General features: G+C 33.0%; 1 long non-coding RNA gene across 1 annotated transcript; it reads left to right on the top strand.

The window, feature by feature from the left end:
* The first annotated feature begins 5940 nt into the window (after positions 1-5940).
* On the top strand, positions 5941-18384 carry LOC148279452 (uncharacterized). The gene is made up of 2 exons (XR_015822882.1): positions 5941-6250; positions 17199-18384. It is a non-coding gene; the product is annotated as an uncharacterized LOC148279452 (long non-coding RNA).
* Positions 18385-19559: the final 1175 nt, after the last annotated feature.

Here is a 19559-nt window from a genome sequence, read left to right as displayed (position 1 = left end):
TACTAGATATCGATTTGATTGTAACTACCAGAAAAGGTATATACATACACATGATACAAGGCTAGCACAACGCGAAGGCTTGTCAGTACCGAGGTTTGTAAACAAGTATGGCCAAAGAACTCTTCATTATACAATTACTAAAATTTTCAATAAGATTCCTAAGCAGATCTTAAAAGAAAATGTTGACATAACTTTTAAGAAAAAAATAATTAAATGGCTTATATGTAACAAGGCTTTATATTGATAATTATTTTATGTTAACAGTCATCTATTTAAATTTTTGTAAATATTTTTTTTGTAAAAAATACGTATGCTTTTAGTTCTTAATAATGTTTATATTACTTTTTAAATATATGTAATTTCTCTAACGTTTTTCTTTGTAAAGGAAAAATAAGAAACCTGCTGACAAGCCGGTCTCGTGGTTTAGCGGGTTTCATTATTTTTCCTTTAATATTATTCTGTTCATGTTTTATTTTCTTAAATAAAAATAAATACAAAAAAATACAAACAATACTAAAATAAAAAATAACAAAATTAACATACACATATATTTTAATAAACATCTGGACAGCACTCTTAATAGTATATAAATCTATGAAATATCTCGCAGCAGTTTCTTGCAATGGTCTCTTCCCTTAAGCTAGGGTTTCCTAGGACAGCGGTGCCCGTATTTTAACGGCCGTAGTGAACGGTGATGCGGTGGATAACCGTCGTAACGGTGACTAGAGAGTGGTTTCCTAAGAAAACGGTGTTATCAACACCATTTAACTCCGTTTCCCTAGAAAACCACTCTCTGGTCGACGTTACGACGGCTATCCACCGCATCACCGTTCACTAAAGCCGTTAAAATACGGGCACCGCTGTCCTAGGAAACCCTAGCTTTAGACAAAATCCAAACTAGTACACTTCTCCTGAAAACGGCTTTATAGACTAGAGTTCCAGACAACACCCATGATGTTAAAAGTTGCTTCAGCAATTCCTAGGCGGGTTGCGCGCTCTTTGTGCATGCTTCCATCTTCCATCCTCAGTTATGTGAACTCCTAAGTATTTAAAGCTGGCAACTTTCTCGATCCTCTGTCCATTATTATAAAGAGGCTGATCAGGGTCAGGACAGGATTTGTTGCACAAGATCTGAGTCTTTTTGGAATAATACTTACATTATTAATACATACATTTTGGTGTTATAAAAATATATGTACAATAGAAATCACATAGTAAAAAACAAAAAAATTGTATTTACGCAATTTTTTTCTAACTAAGTGACCTTGGTGACGTTTGCTTCTAACGTAATTTTACACTTCGAATGGCATATTTAATTCAAATTATAATTTTTAAGGTTAGTGACTTTTGTCTGAACGGCGACGATAAATCGTCATATATCTTTTGTTAAGTGCAGATATATCGAATGTGAAAATTCAATGCTACGGGAAATTGGATACAAAAAATAATTTCTGACACCGCCACCAGGTAAAAATTAGAGCGTTTAATCGTACGGCGAAGTTTCTCGAAAACGCATTAAATGTAAAAAAATGAACTACTTTGAACAATGTCACAAGTTTTTCCGAATCAACCTACGATAGTGTTATGATAGATTTCCGGTTTCCGGTTAGCCAACTCACCAGTCGAGACATGAGTCAGACGACAACTGGTGACGTCACGGGCGGGGTAATTTTAAAATTACAAAACTTTTTACGTATCAAAGATATATAAAAATAAAAAGGGATTTGGGTTAGTTTGATAACAAATAATAAAAAAATAATTTATATCTCCGAACTTCCCCATTACAAGTAGGTACTTATTAGCATTTCGTTTTTAAAAAAACAATATGTAACCTTTATTCCATATACATCATGTTAAACAACATTGGACCATCTGTAAAGTACTTCAGCCAATAAGTACAAAATAATAATTTTAATTTGTAACTTGATTAAATAATGTACATTATCGGTCTAGCAATGATTATGGAAATTATCTGTGGGTATTATTTTCGAGTGCTAACTTTGATCACATCTTTACTAACTCCGACCAACCAGTCTGATCAGTGATCACCTTTACTAATATTATTTTGATTCTGTAATCATGTTTAATATAATAGGACATTGGGTGCAGGGGGAGGAGAGAAAGGTAACGTGAACAAGTGACCGGAATGAAATAATATAGGTACATGGGTAATGCAGACAAGCAGACGTAAAAAAACTTAGGTTTAACTCATCGACAATCTTAAAATGAGGTTACATTTCCGCTTTTAGATTATTTTTGTGCCACGACCTGCAGCGCCATAGCAATTAATCTTACAAAAAATGCCTTAGCAAATATTAAATTCATACAGCGCAAGTACATTATTTTCTTACCATATTACGACATGTAACAAAACGTGATAAAAATATATGACATGTAGGTAACAAAACGGAATATAATAATGAATACAATAGCCTACTTTTAAATGAACTCAATTGATTTAAACGTTTTATTCGCCAATATTTAGGTAGATTAGTAGCACCTTCTGTAGCAAAAAAAAACAGGTCTAATGGCGTGTTGGGTTTTGAACACATATTAATACAGATCCGTAATAAGGATTTTCAGCGCCTTACTTAAGTAGTAAGTAGGTAGTATTTATTTATTTATTTATACATTTCATCATAAATACAATTTTATGTTCACTTTGCCCAGCTAACAAGGGTACATACCTCGTTCCAAGCTAGGCAATTACATTTTAATACATGATAATAGTTTACAAGTTAATAGAAAGCACAGACTAATAAAATATTAACTTACTCGTATACACATTTTGATACATGTACATACACACATACACACATACACATATATATATATACATATAGACACGTATATATATATATACACACATATACACACATATATATACACATATACATACATACACATGTACATACACCCATGCGCATAAACATAGGTATAAACATCCATAAAACATAGACAATTAATTTATAATTGCGAAACTTTTTTTTTTGCACCACAACAGGCCAGGAGGTCCAATTACAGTGGTGAATTACATCACAGAACACCCAGGCTAGAGAAAAATTACATTTTAATTTTTGTGTTCTCACCGGGAATCGAACCCGGAACCTTTCGTGTGAGAGTCAAGCGTCTTGACCACTACACCACGGAGGCCGCCGATTTCATGATTGCCATTTGTATATATATATATATATATATTTTTTTTTTTTAATTATTCTCATTGTTATATTTTATTATCGACATCCAGTAAGAATCTCCAATCCGCGGCATGCATCAACCATTCTGACTCCCTACGACCAATGTCATGAAAGAGCAAGGTCAACACCTTCCGCAACTTGACAACACTCCCGTCTTTCTACGATTCTGGCAAAAAGTTATGGACCTTCTTGCCAATGAATAGTGTTGTATCGATGCCAGAACAGTTTTGACCCCTTCACTTAGTATCAGATCCCTATTGGAGTATCTTGTATTATGGTTGTGGTTTACGCTTGGGTATGTCTCTATTTATGTGTGTAACCACTACCGTTCTCAAAACATACTGTTGAATAATATTAAGTACTCTGAATTCTTTGAAGAGCAAGTCACTTGGATAACGAAATGTTTTTTTTAAATTACTCGGATTAAAGATTTCTGTGCAATTGCTACAGGTTCAGGGGCGGTTTTTGTGCAAGCTCCCTAACCAATTAGACCGTAAGTCAACACAGAATTTGCCAGTGCATGGTATAGGTGTTTCAGGTCCGGAACTTTAAGTATATTTGTAAGTGGGTAGGTAATTGTGTTTTGCCATAATGCCCAACTTTTTGCAATCACAAATTAAAATAATCCGTGGTTGAATTTGTAATAACTAATGTACTCGTCAGTCACCATTCTTGTCCTTATCCCTCATGACTGAGATTGGCGGCTGCACTCGATCATTCTTTTTGTGATCTGCCTTCAGATAGTCCTATTCTGGGCAGAGTAAAGAGCATCAGTCACGAAGACCACAGCGTAGATTTGATTTAGACGCTCCATCGGGTAGGTGAGCGACCTTTAAATCTTCTTCCCTCCACTCCGCCCATCACAAAGAGCTATTTGAGGCTGTCTGGTTCTCTTCTGGCGAAGTGTCTAAAATATTGTAAGATTCGCCCGTAACATATAATTTACAGACGATCCCCAATATTAATAAATTATAAGGAAAGGACATTCGTAGTGGCTATGTAACAGTTTGCTACATTACTATGTAGGTATGTACCTACATACATAAATGAGGTAAGAATAATGATGCTCAAACTTTGGCTATTTCATGAAAAAGTATTTTCGGAAGCTTTCATGTCAGCTTTTTAACTTCACAAAAAATAACAAATGGATAAATTGAAGAAATGTGGATCTCCAAACATAGACAAAATTGTGAATTTTTATACAGTATGCAACTTAAGCCAGCCAGCCAATTACTTCCATATAGAAATAACTTTCTTAAAAAAATTGTTCATCTATGTTGTAGTAACCTTTATCCAGTACTTGTTTACAAACATTTAGACATACTCAAAATACTGTCGAATACCAAATAATATCGATGAAATTTGTAGTTACCTATTATTTATTTATTTATTTAAATAAAATCTTTGTTATTAGTGTTACACGTATATAAGTATGTTTATTCTATTAAAATAACAAAACTATAATTTCGGGAGAGCACTCCTCCCGTATCGCCTTATTTTAGATTACCTGTCTAAAGAAGAATTGCTCTCTCGAAATCATAGCTGTGTTTTTTAAATAATTTGTACATGTAACACTAATATTTATTTTGTTCAATTCATAATAATTTATCATAAAGTGTTACGAAGTGAATGCCGATTCAATTTATTGAATTATTGAATTGAAGATGTCATAAACTATGTTAGTTCATAACATCTTAATAACTAATTTAAACTTTTAATAACATTACAATTTATCGAGAACAAGTTTTAAATAAATTGGTCAAGTCTGGTAAAACGTACGCAAAATTAAGAAATCACACGATTTTGCCATTTCAAAACGAATGCTTTTTTTTTAATCGCGCCATAAAAAAACAAACATAAATTAGATAAGAACAATATTTTTAAAATGTATTTCTGTTAAAAAATATCCTCAAAAGTTTTATGTAACTAAAATATAATTACTTTTAGACCGGCAGATTACACCATTTCAAATTTAGACTAAACTTAGGTATCTGAGATCTCAATAAAGACTAAGTATTGAACTAAAATTTGTTATAATAAGTTGAACATGAAAGTGGCCGAAGCCAATTTTTAATTTTTTGATTTTGAAAAGAAATACAAGCATTTTTAATTACATACATTTTTGTGACATTTTCCTTTTTTTCTACGTAAAATTATGCCTTGGTAATACTTCAAAAAAATATATATATATTGAAATATTTTAGTTGAAACCTTTTTTATAGAATTGTATTACCTTTTTTTTAAAAAGAAGATTATTCTGGTTGTAATATTTCATTTAAAACAACATCTTATTTACGTTTTTATGACCTGCATACCTGCCCTTACCGAAAACGATTGAAGGCTTTATCCTTCATTTCTTTATTTCTCCTATGTCTGCGAAAGTAGTTCGTAGGGGATGTAGATATACAACAGGACATACATTTAGGTAGGTATACATGTGTAGGTAATCCACTTATTGGTATGGATTATGGATACCAACCTACGTGTGGATGAACTGCAAATTGCTTTAAAAAAACAGTAAGTTTATTGCTGCCATATAGGACAAAAAAATTCCCCTGCATACAACTTATCTCCTAGTAGTGAGATGACCCCGTTTTGCACATTTCGTATTGTTAATGGTTTTTAGGTCAAATCATAACAAAATTCGGTTCTGTTAAATAACGCAGAGTAGGGGTACTCACCTACTAACACGTTGCGTCACAAATAGTTCGAGCTGTTGCATAAAATTGTGATGTCAGGACAGCGCTGTCTCTCTCTCGCCCACGGCGCAGGCTGTAGGAGAAGAGTGAAGAGAAGCCGAAGAGTGGTTGTGGCAGTGGCAGTCTCGGCCGACAAAGACAGGCCTCCCTCGGCAGTCGTGCAACTAGTATCCAACCGGAGTTGTCGTGCCGTCGAGACAATTCGTGACATTTGTGGTCGGGACGATTGTGACTGATCCGCAGTTTTCACGAAGGTCATACGAGTATATTATTGTGCAAACAAAGTGAAGTGGCACAAAGGATTATATTATTTCATAGCCTGTAAATGGACAGAGAAGAGCGATTATTAACTGGGTTAGTAAACACAACATTCTGTTATTTCAACTCAAACGAAACATCCAGCGAAAACATTCATATTACCAGTTGATTTAACCTTGTATACGTATATACATTTTATGGGTATTTAAGACAGTAAAACATTGCACATAATACGCGTAAATGCATAAATGTATAGACCAAACACAGTTAAGACGAACGAACTCGAAAGGTTTTTACTTTGACTATTAATTTGTCATTGAAAATCGTATTGAGGGAACAGTAATTTTGTGTTTTTTTTTTGCACCACAACGGGCCAGGCGGCCCAATCACAGTGGTGAATTACAGCACAGAACACCTGAACACCCAGGCTTGAGAAACAACATATATTTGTTTGTGTTCTCACCGGGAATCGAACCCGGAACCTTCCGTGCGTGAGTCAAGCTTCTTAACCACTACGGAGGTCTTTTTTTGTGTTCGAATGTTTAATTACCCTATTCTAATGTGAACCTGTCGGTGAACCGAGAAAACGTACAAATTTCGTTTGTGTTAAATACTACACTACACTACACTACACTACACTAGAATGAATTGTATGGAAACTTATCGTTACTCACACTTAAAACAGGGGTTATCGGTACGCAAAGATAATTATCCATACTTCCTCATGTACGGATAACGAAGAAACTTCTTCTGTATTCTACCCACCTATCCAGCATTAGTAAGTGGCTTCTTCGGGCCCCCAAACCACCGCACCACTCTACAGAATTGTACGCACTAAAGTTGTATGGTATTCAATTCCGTCGTATGGTACATAGAGCACTACACTGGTACTCTAATCACAACGTATCAACGTTCATTTGTGATATACAAATGTGTACGAATGTAAAATGATCGGACTTACATTTTAGGCGCCTGGGCTATGAAATATTACAGTGAAAAACCACCAATCAAATAAGTACTTCACGGAATGTAGGTAAAGAAACACAAGACCCCAGGGACTACACGCAAACGCGTTAACCAATACACCACCTGGCAGACGAATCACCAGTCATTTTTTTGTTTATAATTTAAATACGTTCTGGGTGTGAAATAAAACCAGAGTCCCAGAAAAATGTTTTTCACTCGATGGCTAGTCTAAGGTGAAAATCCTGGAAAAGGAAATCGAGTGGAGATAATGTGGCACGATCGCCTACCATCCTCGGGGTCCCGAGTTCAATTGCTGGCAAGGTCGGAATAAAATATTCGTTGATTAATCTCGGTTTATAACATTGAAATTTGTTTGAAGTATGATCAAAACCGAAAGAAAGACCCCGATCTTTAAATCGGTTTTGGTTGTGTGGAGGGAGTGCATTCACTGCAATATTTTACTATCCCCTGGACTGGCACCTGAAGCGCAAGAACAGATGATCGAAATACGCTGCATTGTGCCTTATACACCATCATGTGCAAAAATATGGATGATGAAATAGAATACTATGTATTTTACAGAATGAACATAACAATTAACAGTAATTTGGTATCCAATGATATCGATTTATTTAATACCCACAAATGTTCATTTGGTGAAGTCTTGGTTTAAAATTTTCACTCTTTCTAAATGTTTTCTTTGGTGAACCTATATTTTCTTCATTTTTTATTTATTTTTAATGTTCTCTGTTTCTTCCTCTTTGCATTTGAATTCATTTTGTTTTTTAAAAAAACTTTAAGGCGTGTATAGGATGTAAAATCGACGTGCGCTACGAAACGTGCTCTATCTGCAAATCTATTACACAGTTTGCAGGAGAGAGCCACGAAGATTTTTTCGGAACGCTTTTTTTTACCAACCTTTGTATCTAAATTGTATACGTCTTTAAATTATGTGTCATTATATATGCAATATTTTTTGTTTTTTTATGTTTCAAGATAAAGATCATATCATAAACATTTGTCTCACATACCACGCAAAACACTTATAACTTGTACAGTGAAAGATGTATAAAGTTCAATTTTGAAGTACGTTTAAACATGTTTTGCTCATTTTTATTTAATTTCATTAATAAACAACGTTTCAGATTTTAAATGTGCATTATTGTATCTTATAGTCTAAAAAATCTAAAATCATCTATGTCACGTGTTTCTCTAAGAGGCGAATGCTTTTGAATACTGTAACCCCTAAGTATATTTATGCACGTAGGGTTTAAAACGAAAAAGCTCAGATCGTCAACAATGCAGTGGAATACTCAAATTAGGTCACGTCGAAATATTCATCACCAATATAAAACCTATTTTTTCGACTTGGGGCTGTAGAAGTAAAGAAGCTTTGTAATTAGAATATTAACCAATCCCACGAAAACAATTTTCAATCATGGCAACATGTCCATAATTATCTTTAGGTTTGTATAGTACTAGCATTATTTCACAAGTTCGTATTCTGAAGATTCGTTTGTGCAACTTCCTAGTAGATAATTTTTTACAAGAGTTATTCTTAATACACCAACTCAACTGTGTTCAAATATACTGAGAACAGCCTTAAATTTTATTTTAGATGAAGAATGAAGTTGTGTAGATAAAGTATTGTGCGAATTAATGGAATGAGTGTAATTTTTTCTCATTTTTTACGTATAACAACACTCATATGTCAATTTGACAGTTTTTTAGCGCCAAAAATTATGACTTACAGTTCATTAATCCTCTAGGAGCTCATATTGGTGTTTATTGGTGTACTATCTGTGTTTTTTTTTTTAATTTTTTCAATAAAGGACTAATTTTATAAATTGCTTTATTATATTATATATTATATAAATTTATATAAATTAAACAGTGTTTTTGAGTTGGTTTAAATCATGGATATCACGCCGAGGAAAAGGGAAAAGATTATAACCTTAAGTGAACATACATCAATGACTCAGAAGGAGATTGCAAATGAATGTTTTGTGAGACCGGAAGCAGTCAGCAAGATTATTAATCAGAAAACAGAAACAGGGTCAGTTGAAGCAAAAATAATTTGGAAATATGGAAGAAACCGGAAAACTAGTGTCCGAGATGAAATATCTTTAATCAGAAATAAGTTAATAGTAAGTTAAACCTTAGTAGTAAGTTAAACCCCATAAAAACCAGTTACCAACTTCAACGAGATTTGGCAGCCACTGGGGTGATGACACATGACTCAACAGTACGAAGAAGACTCATTGAATCTGGGAAAAAAGCAATTCGGCCACAGAAGAAATAACTCCTGACGGCACGTGTGATGAAGCAAAGGCTCATTTGGGCTAGAAAATATACCAAATGGACTGTAGAAGACCGGTAGAAGGTGCTGTTTTCAGATGAGACCCACTTTCTCATTTGACCGAATCTTTGATACCAATAAAAGGAATGATGAATAGCCTAAAGTATAAAGCTCTATTGGAGCAGCACTTGAGTACAAAACTGAGTAAATGTTGTCCTAATAGCGGGGCTGTATTTCAACAGGACTCAGCTCCTTGTCACGTATCGAAGTTTATGCTTAAGTATTTCAATGATAAAAAAATAACTCTTTAAGTCTGGCCTGGAAATTCACCTGACCTTAACCCTATAGAAAATTTGTGGGCGATTTGTAAATCCAGGATACAGAAATTGGACTGCACCATTGGTGGTGCTTTTCTCGTGTGCGTTTCTCACTAAATTTGCAAATATTTTTTTTTGTAAAATTCATTTTGGGACAACTTATCCACTAACATATTGATATACATACCTACAAAGTTCATCGCAATATAAAAGGAAAAACATAATATAAAATTAATGTTACGGCAAAACTATGGGTAGATATATTATTTATATTTAGGTATGCTAATCATACTTGTTATTATTAATATGTGTATTTAATATTATATATTTACTAGCATTGGGGTACTCACAACTGGTTAAAATGGGTCCTAAAATAAAACATTTAAAATAAACAGTTTCATATTTAAAAATTTAAACGAATTACCTAAGTCAAATCTGGCAGACATAGGCGTTTAGTTGTAATAAACTTTTAAAAATATAATTATTCTAAGGAAACTAAAAAATAGAACGACGTTTTTATATGAATAAAGTAATGTTCTAGTAGAGAAATATCACCTGTTTTAATTTTTTTTAAGTAATAAGGGCATATGAAATACTGTCGAAAAAAAAAATTACTAGTTTTTTTTCCCTTTATTAGGGCCTTATACCAAAACATGATAACATCGGCCAAAAACAGGTTACATAGATTTTCAAATTAGAGTTGAAAACGACATTAAAAACAAACAGAAAGGAATAACGACATGAACACAAACAATAGACAACAAAAATATTAGTTGCATAAAATTATTTTTTTAATTTGTAATTTTCAACTCCCGCGAAAACGGTCATTGCATTGGCCACGCCCCTCAAACGTCACGATTTATGTTAATGTTAAACTTTGTTAGTAACCGTTTAAATTTTTATAGAACATCGTCACGAATCTTGACGTCACTTATTATTATCAATGCCAAACATGTCGCGTTTTTATAATGTCATATTTTTTCTTAATTTATTTTTTAAAGTTAGGTATGAAATCATTTCTCCACATTTCTCCAAAAATATTGATTTTGAAAATACAATGAATTTTTCTGAATCCTTTTCATATATTTTTATCGGTATTCGTAGTTTGTGATATTTCCCTATTATCTACACGGGGTAATGTTGGTTAAATTACTGAGAATAAGTATTTTTTTGTTAGATTGATTTTGCGTTGGGTACCTATCTCCCCTCTATCAAACAGTTGCGACCTTCTGATAATACTAGACTACGCAGGTACACACCAACAAAATTAAAATAATTATTAGATAGTTTTAGGCACAAATGATTCCTTGAAATGACGGAAAACATGTATTTTTGTACCTGCCTAAACTCAACGCCCAGAAACGGGCTATTTTGACAACACGCAGATGAAGGTAATCTCGTGCTTGCAGCTTGCTCTAACAGGTTTACCTTCAATAACCACTAAAAAATAAATATAATATTATACGCCTACCCATCTACTCACACGAAGGCAAGCACGATCGAGGACAACCCAAGTCGTCAGTCATTTTTGCAATTTTTATTCAATTTCTTGGTTCAATGAATTCTTATTACGCATTTAGGAAAATGCAAAATTAAACGTTTCGGGTAAACTTTTCTTAATTCAATATTTTCTTTATGACCACCATTGGCATATTTGCTACCATGAAACAAATAATATTAATATTTGATTCCCGATAAGGTAGACATAAAATATTTAGATATAATTTTAAAAAACGGGATTTTTCACGCTACAATATTTTATGGTTTCGTTGGACTGGCGTCATCGTTATAAATTTGTAACAAATGCTTGAACCTACACTGAAATCAGTTTACCGGTGCAGTTTTTTTTGCACCACCAGATGCGGATATGGGCTGGATCATCATTCCCTTTCCACACCTAAAGGAAAATACATGACATTGTTGAAACACATAAAGTAATGTCACTTTCACTCGAGCATATCTCTTCATGGACAAAAAAACATGGACTTCTCATAAGTCCAACAAAAACCCAGATTGTACTTGTTGGTAACAAAAAAATGTATTGAAAAATGTATTTTTTCACACTTCATCTTTTCAAAATAGATGGTACAGATATTCCATTCATGACTTAGTCAAAAACATAGGTATTATCATTCATAAGCATTTAGGGTGGCACGATCAGGTTAACAAAGTTAGTTGCAAACTTTATAGCAGTTTGCACTCATTTAAAAGATTACAAAATTTCTTGCCAATTAATGTTAAGCAAACATTAGTTCAGAGCTTACTTCCTCCACTCCTTGACTATGCGGATGTATGTTATCCAGATGCTAACTCTGAATTACTTGATAAGTTAGAACGATTGCAGAATGTTTGTACACGTTATATCTTTGATCTACGCAAATTCGACCACATAACCGAATATCACACGCAACTACACTGGCTCAGTATCAGGCATAGAAGAAACATTCACATTTTATCACTTCTTCACAATATTTTAAATAATCCCACTTCGCCTGTTTATCTGAGAGAACATTTCCAACCACTATCACAACACGGACTATCTCTTCGTTCTAGCAACAAGAAAATCCTTCTAATACCCTTTCATCGCTCTAATTTTCTTGCCTCCTCTTTCACAGTAGTAGCTGCTCGATTGTGGAATAATCTATCCACTAATGTTAGAGACGCCCCTTCTTTATTTACATTTAAGTTAAGATTGAAATGTCAATATCTAAATATTAAGGTTGTTCTTTTATTCTTCTTCTTTCCTTCCCATCCTCTTTCCTCTCTTCATAGTATAGTGTTCATTTTTTATGTATTTTTATTTTTTTAATCTTTGTTTTTAATTTTTGTATAAAATTGTAAGTAACGGTTTGGGTAGGTAGGAAGAAATTGCCTTAAGGCAATATGCCCGCCCTTATATGTATATAAACTGTATATGTATAAAAAGTGTTAAATAAATAAAAAAATAAATACATAGGGCACTGCATTGGTACAGGGTGTTCTTTAAACCCTGTCACACCGAAACTACGATGATCAGTATGAGCAAGAAGACATATTGGCACATTAAAATATTTTTTAGAGCAAATAATTTATTTTTTTTAAAATATCAAAAAAACAAATGGTTGCTTACTTCTGCAGTGGAGAAACGAGTAGGGGGGAGTCTGACACTGCGTCGCACTCCCCTCACTTCTCCCTTGCAGAAGTAAACAACCATTTGTTTTTTTAAATATTTTTTTTTTTTAATTGTTCTAAATATTTTTTTTAATATGCTAATATGTCTTCTTGCCCATACTGATCATCTTGGTTTCGGATGTGACAGGGTTTAAAAAACACCCTGTATACCAACAAATTGGAGAATTATTATTGTTATATCAATACTGTTATTTATTATAGATACCATGCCAAAATCGGGTAAAAATTTCAGCATAAACGTACCTACACAAGAGTTGTTATTTTAAGTAAAATGTAGGGGAGCGGAGGGTAATACCGTACAGTAGCCAATTCCGAACAGCAGTTTCAAGTCGGAAGAAAGCCAGTTACATATGTTTGTATGTGTCATATTCGTTCGTTTGGTGTAGTCTTGCACCCTCGCAAGTTGTTACATCAGTCAGATGTGATTTCACACTCGCCTTTACAAAATGTTAACGTCAGAAAATTAGCCGTAAGTACATATTTATACGAAATTAACTAGTGACGGTATTGAATTTCATTTTGTAAGCATATTTAGCGTAATGCTATTGACAGTATAATATTTAATTGCGTATGTTTTTGTAACTGCAGGCAGTTGAAGGTCAAAAACAGGTTTTAACCACAGTATTAACCGCCATAACTGTTTGTATTACACCAAGCTAACGCCACTTCACTTCATTGCTCTTTTCACAAAACTTTACCTCAGAATTGCCGATGCGTAGAAAAATGTCAATGGCTCTAGAACTGAAATTGTCTGGCCTTTAGACTTTAGTGTGTTTAATCAACTGACTGAGGGAAGAAATGGTTAGTCACCAAATTAATTTATTTCTGCAGAAGAAGCAATTAATGCAGAGCAGAGACATAATGAGTACCAATGAATGATCTAGACAACCTTACAACCTAAGGCACATCAACTTGACGAAGCATCGATAGCCAAATTCAACTCCAATTCAATTCCTCGATAATTATTTATGTGAATTTTGCAAATAAATGTACCAATGTAAAAACTACAATAAAGGTTATAATTGACTAAGTCATTTTATCATTTATAAAAATACATTTAATCGTGCTTTTTGAGCATTTAAAGAATGTACGAAATTAGACGAACGGCGTATAGAATTACACGAAAGTTCGGGTAATTTCGTATTTCCTACTTTTTAAAATATTTTATTTTTTAGGGTTCAATGGCAGTCGCACAAAAATAAGTTTTGGTCATTTAAAACTTAACTAAATTTAGGGTAAACTGGTACATAATTGCACCGATTTCAAGAAAATGACGTTCAAAGTTAGGTGTACGGTATTATACCTTCCGCTTCCCCTTTTGGCCTGTTTTCTTTTGAATCACATTTGTGTTAAGAATTTGACCAAATGAAGACGTTTAGTTTTACCCAAAATGTTTTTTATACATGATAACAATATGAACATTTGATTGTAAATAAAATAATATTTCTAAATTGTAAGAAATTTTTTTTTTTACTGTTTTTGAATCAAACGTTTTGAAGCGTTGCTGTTAAGCCTTTCGGCCCATAACTAATATCCTATCTAAAAACTCTACGAGTGACGACATTAGTCATTGATCGATGATGACGTCGACAAATGACGTCATCATTCCTCGTACCAAATCTCACCGCGGATTTTAAAAGCGCAAATCTTTAAATAAATCATGGTGCCTTCAAAATAAGACAAAAATATCGTTTTGGCGTTCTTACGCTTGTACCTACAAATTTTAAAAAACGACAATATTTCGAATTTGTCCAAATGTTTGTAACAATACTGAATTTTACTCCCCAGGGAGTTTACAGACATTTTTGAGAAGGGAATATAGAAGTCTAGACATTTACAAGCCTTACGATCTGTCATTGACTATTTTAGGTACATACTGCACAACATTAATCATTCTACCATTGTTTGAACATCCAGTGTTTCAATTCTTTAATCTGTTGATTTTTGCGAAGCAAAAGAGCTGATGTGGGTGAAATTCATCCGAATCATTTTATCTACTAGGTTATGCCTGAAAATGCTTTTTAATTGCTATTACCCATGCTTCCGGTTGGACCTGTTCAATAAAAGTTTTGGCTCTTTTACTTCACAAAAAAATGCAGAGTGTGCTTCAATTTGAAAGCACTAAGCAATAGGGAAGTTCAATGCAACGGGAAATTTAATGTAAAAAAAAAATCCCTACGCGCGGTAAAAATTAGAGCATCTAATTGCACAGCGAAATTTCTTAGAAATGTATGAACAAAATTAATAAAAACTACTTTGAACGACGTCACTAGTTTTCCGAAATCAACCAACGTTGTGATACATTTCCGGTTAGCGGGAAGCCAACCCACCGATTAGGACAACTTAACGTAGAGAATTGCAAAATCACAAAACTTAAAAAAATCATAGCGCCGATAATACGATACATAAAAATATTATTTTTAAATTTGGCTATATCTGATTATTTTTTATTTTTTTAAAAAGGAATAAGCCGCTAAGCCTTTATTTAGGGGCTTGTCAGCAGTTGGGATAGAGGGGATATCCATATGGAAGGTCATGAAAAATACACCACAACACCCAGACCAATTGAGAAAAAATCTTTCTTGGATTTTTTTCTTGCAACTGGCGAGAATCGAACACGCAACGCCAGTTTCACAGTTGGCCGTCTTACCAACTGCGCCTGTCTATTAACAAATTTAAAAAAAACACTTATCTTCCTCATTTTACGCAATAAAATGTCTCTTTAAAAATAAAAAAATTGCTAGTAATTTTATAGTGCTCAATTTTTATTCATAACAAGCGGACCCGACAGACGTTGTCCTGCCCGAAAGTTAGCTTGCCTGCTATAAGCTGGTTGAACAAACATGTGAAAATACGAAAATGCGTATTGATGAAGAAAAGTCAGACAACGTTTTATCCTGAGCCTTCTAAAATTATGACACTCAACTCAAGTCCATCGCGAATTTAGTCATTCTTTGATCGCCAGCCGTGTTTTGATGTGAGCTTGACCTTTAATTCAAAACCAAAATAAATTACGAAAATGACAAAATACATCGTTTTAACTTTATATATATAATATTTTATTACAATACATTTTTTATTTGTACGAAATATTCCCAATCAGCAAAAGTGCTGGTCTGAAGGTATATAATTTATTATGACACTACTCTAGTACCAATAATCCATCCAGAAAATACAGGAATATGTGTTAATTAAGAAAAATCAGAGCGCGATTTACCCTGAGCCCTCTAAAATTATGGCACTCAACCCATGCCCAACGCGAATTTAGTAATTCTTTAGTCGTCAGCCCTGTTTCGACGTGACCTTGACATTTAATTCGAAACGAAAAGAAAAGAAAGAACTAAGATAGACCAGATTTTGTCTTATTTTTTTTTGTCCTATCTTTAATTTTATTTCGTTGTATTTTATTTCATTTGTACCTGTATTTAGTATAAGAAAATGTTTTTACCATTGTTGGAATAGACTGTATAAGTCCGTCAATAAATAAATAAATAATGATAATAGAAATATGACCGTATCGTGAAAACATGCAAAAACTTTCTGGATAAAAGGAAAAATACTTTTCATTGATATGTGGGTACCTAAGTACTTGTTCATGATTGTATTCCAAAACTAAACATTTTTAATATTGAAATATTGGATTTAATTACAAATGTAGGTACCTTGGTGCTTGTTTGTGGTTGAATTCCAAAACAAGAAATAATAATTTTGCAAATAAAGAATTCTTTTTGCAAATGTCAAACTCTACGCTACTTACTGATTGATGCATTCTGTGTAAGAATCCGTTTTTCAAAAATGTCTCGAATGTCAGTTAAAATTTTTTAAACATTACTCCATTAAAAATATGTTTACATGCAGAAATTGATGTTTGTAAACGTTAAAATACAAACTTTTTTAATTTACAAAAAAACAACATTCTACAATTTTTTTGGAATATGCATTTCAGGCGAATGCAACCTTGGAAAATCGATGCTTCAGAATGTTATAGTTTTGGGCTAAATAATACATTTAAGGATAATTTTGTTTACTGAAAAAATCAATGGAAGATTGTGTTAAAGGTTTATTTTTTATAAATTTTCCTTAATGGCATTAATAAATGCCCCAGAGAAGAACACATTTTGGAAGAAGCTTGACCATAGTGCTAACATATACAATCGTGATTCTTCCGAAACGTGTCTGGACTCTAGCTAATTAAATCTTATTTTATAGAACTTGATATGAAATTCAGCATGTCAATTTAAGTAAAACCCAAGAAATAAATATTAATATCGAATATTATTATTGATTACAGATTTCTGGGCACCACTTAAGAGAAAGTTTAACTTAGCCGGAAGGAACTCGTAGATGAGCAGCATAGCGCCACAATTCTCTGATCAAGCAGCCGATCGGCATACGTGACTCCGCATTCGGAAGGATGAAATTGGGAAAACCCACAGAACATCAGCACTTAAAATGATGGCCATAGCCTCTTTGTGGGCCATGTTCATTTGGATGGCCCTATTTATATTGTTAAGCCCATTGACGGTATTTTTTGTCGTCTGTCTACCCCAGTTACCCCTTCTTCTCGTAAGAAGAATGTGTTACATCCCGTTTGACTATATTTAAGCTCAAAATTAACTTTTTCACTATGAATATATAGAGAACACTAGTTTTTTTGTTGCTATATAAATTGATTAGTTTGAATAAAGCTTAGTATGGCTTATCAAAGAGGTGTACTGAATTGTGAGTTAATTTTACTTTCTAATAATTTGCTACAGGAACGGTGACATTTATTCCTGTAACTTATAATAAGATTTATAAGAAATACAACATAAGATGATCATCAAAAAGTACAAGATCGACAGTACATTTATACAATCATTAATAATTTAAGGGTTTTATAAAATTTTAGCATTCGTACTTTACTGAATCTTTTAATGATCAACAAAATTACATGTACAAATTAATTTTGCATTAAAATGTATACAAAGATGAACCTGAAACATCAATTTAAAATAAAATTGAAAACAAATTATTTTAATTAACCACTTATATTAAATGGTGTAACGATAAATTACCGCAATCCTTTAAAAAGGTTGAATAAATATTGAATCAAGGACGTGACTGGGTGAAGGTGTCATGTAGCAATTTTTTTAAAATGTTTTTTTTCATAAATGAAGATTTTATGTTCAGCTCCTTTACATAAAGCCAACTACACCATCAAAAAGTAGCAGAAAACCGATTTTAAGATCAAATTAAGGTGTTATATTATCAATAATTTTATTGCTGTTCAAAACTTTAACCTCGGTTATCTCTGCTTTTTGTTTTTCTTAATCCACTAGCGTCGTCAATTGTAAATTTTATATAAAATTGTATTATAGATATTTGTGTGTACCTACAACAAAAATAGTAGGCACTGTGAATGAGTATTTAAAATGAAATGTATCCATTGGAGGATTTTTATATTTAAATGTGTAAATAAACTAATTTAAACTTAATGATTCTTATATTTATTTTTTCTTATATAAACCTTGTTTCAGGGCCAGATTGCGAGACTTCAGGGCCGTGATAATCTTCAGTGATATATTTTTTGATTAACACAATTTTCATTATTACGTAAAAGTGAAATGACACTACTTTGAAACTGACAACCGTACTATTTTTATTTTAAAAAACAGTGTATATTATGATGTTTTGATTTGATAAACCAATTGCTCGTCATCAGAATGAGAACCTGACAAAAGACCCTAAGTAAAATTATTTTATTTAAAAACACTGTTCTTGATAATAATGAATACACTTTTTAAAAACTTAAACATTTTTTCTAAAATTTTAAGCCTTAAACAACGATTTTTTAAAACAAAACATTAAATACATTTATTCGTGAATTTTACGTGAAATACAATTGATCATATCCATAAAATTTCGATAAGAAAATGCGTACTTAAACATTCAACTTCAACAGTTTGCATGTTGTAAAGAAAATGTTTTTTACTCAAAATAAATTCACAGAATAGTAAAGATAGGACTATATTTCGATACACTTACTTTGTAGGAATAAAACCAGTAAACCCCCCTATAACGTACACTCCTATAAAGTTTTTTCCTATAATATTTGAGGCAGTTTTTTCCTATAACAGTGATCCCCCATTAAACGTAGTAGGTCCGTGTCCCCTGACCTTGATAGACACGTTCAGCTTACATTGATGATTCATCGGCACATCGCTGCTCTGTCCTATTTATTAACAGTGTGAGCCATTGCTTGACAAATATTTCGTTCCCATCACTTTATTTGACGAGCGAGCTATTATTATTATAAGTGCTAACAAGCACCGACTAGGTATCAACTTCTTGAAGTGGTCTTAACTGTGATACAAAATAATGCATATTTTTTCCGAAGAAAAAATCAACTGCCTGATTATGAATCCTAGTGCTGCACTATGACAGTTTCGGGGTGTGGTCAACCTTACTCACTTACAAGTACGTAAGGTAAATACGTACTTTTTACTTTACATATAACATTACACTGGGGCATCCGGACCAGGTCCAACGTTCGCTCGGTAGATGTCATACGCATTATCTCTCGATGTAGATAATACTTGTTTACAAAAAAATATGTTAAACTGTCACGTTGTCCCGCAAGTTCCGGGAAGATTACGTCATCCTGCGCGAG

The sequence above is a fragment of the Micrasema longulum genome, unplaced genomic scaffold (genome assembly GCF_059751315.1).
Source record: "Micrasema longulum isolate JH-2025_06_02 unplaced genomic scaffold, ASM5975131v1 h1tg000724l, whole genome shotgun sequence".
Lineage (NCBI taxonomy): Eukaryota > Metazoa > Arthropoda > Insecta > Trichoptera > Brachycentridae > Micrasema > Micrasema longulum.
The sequence above is the reverse complement of the archived record's forward strand: the minus strand, read 5'-3'. Positions and strand labels throughout refer to the sequence as shown.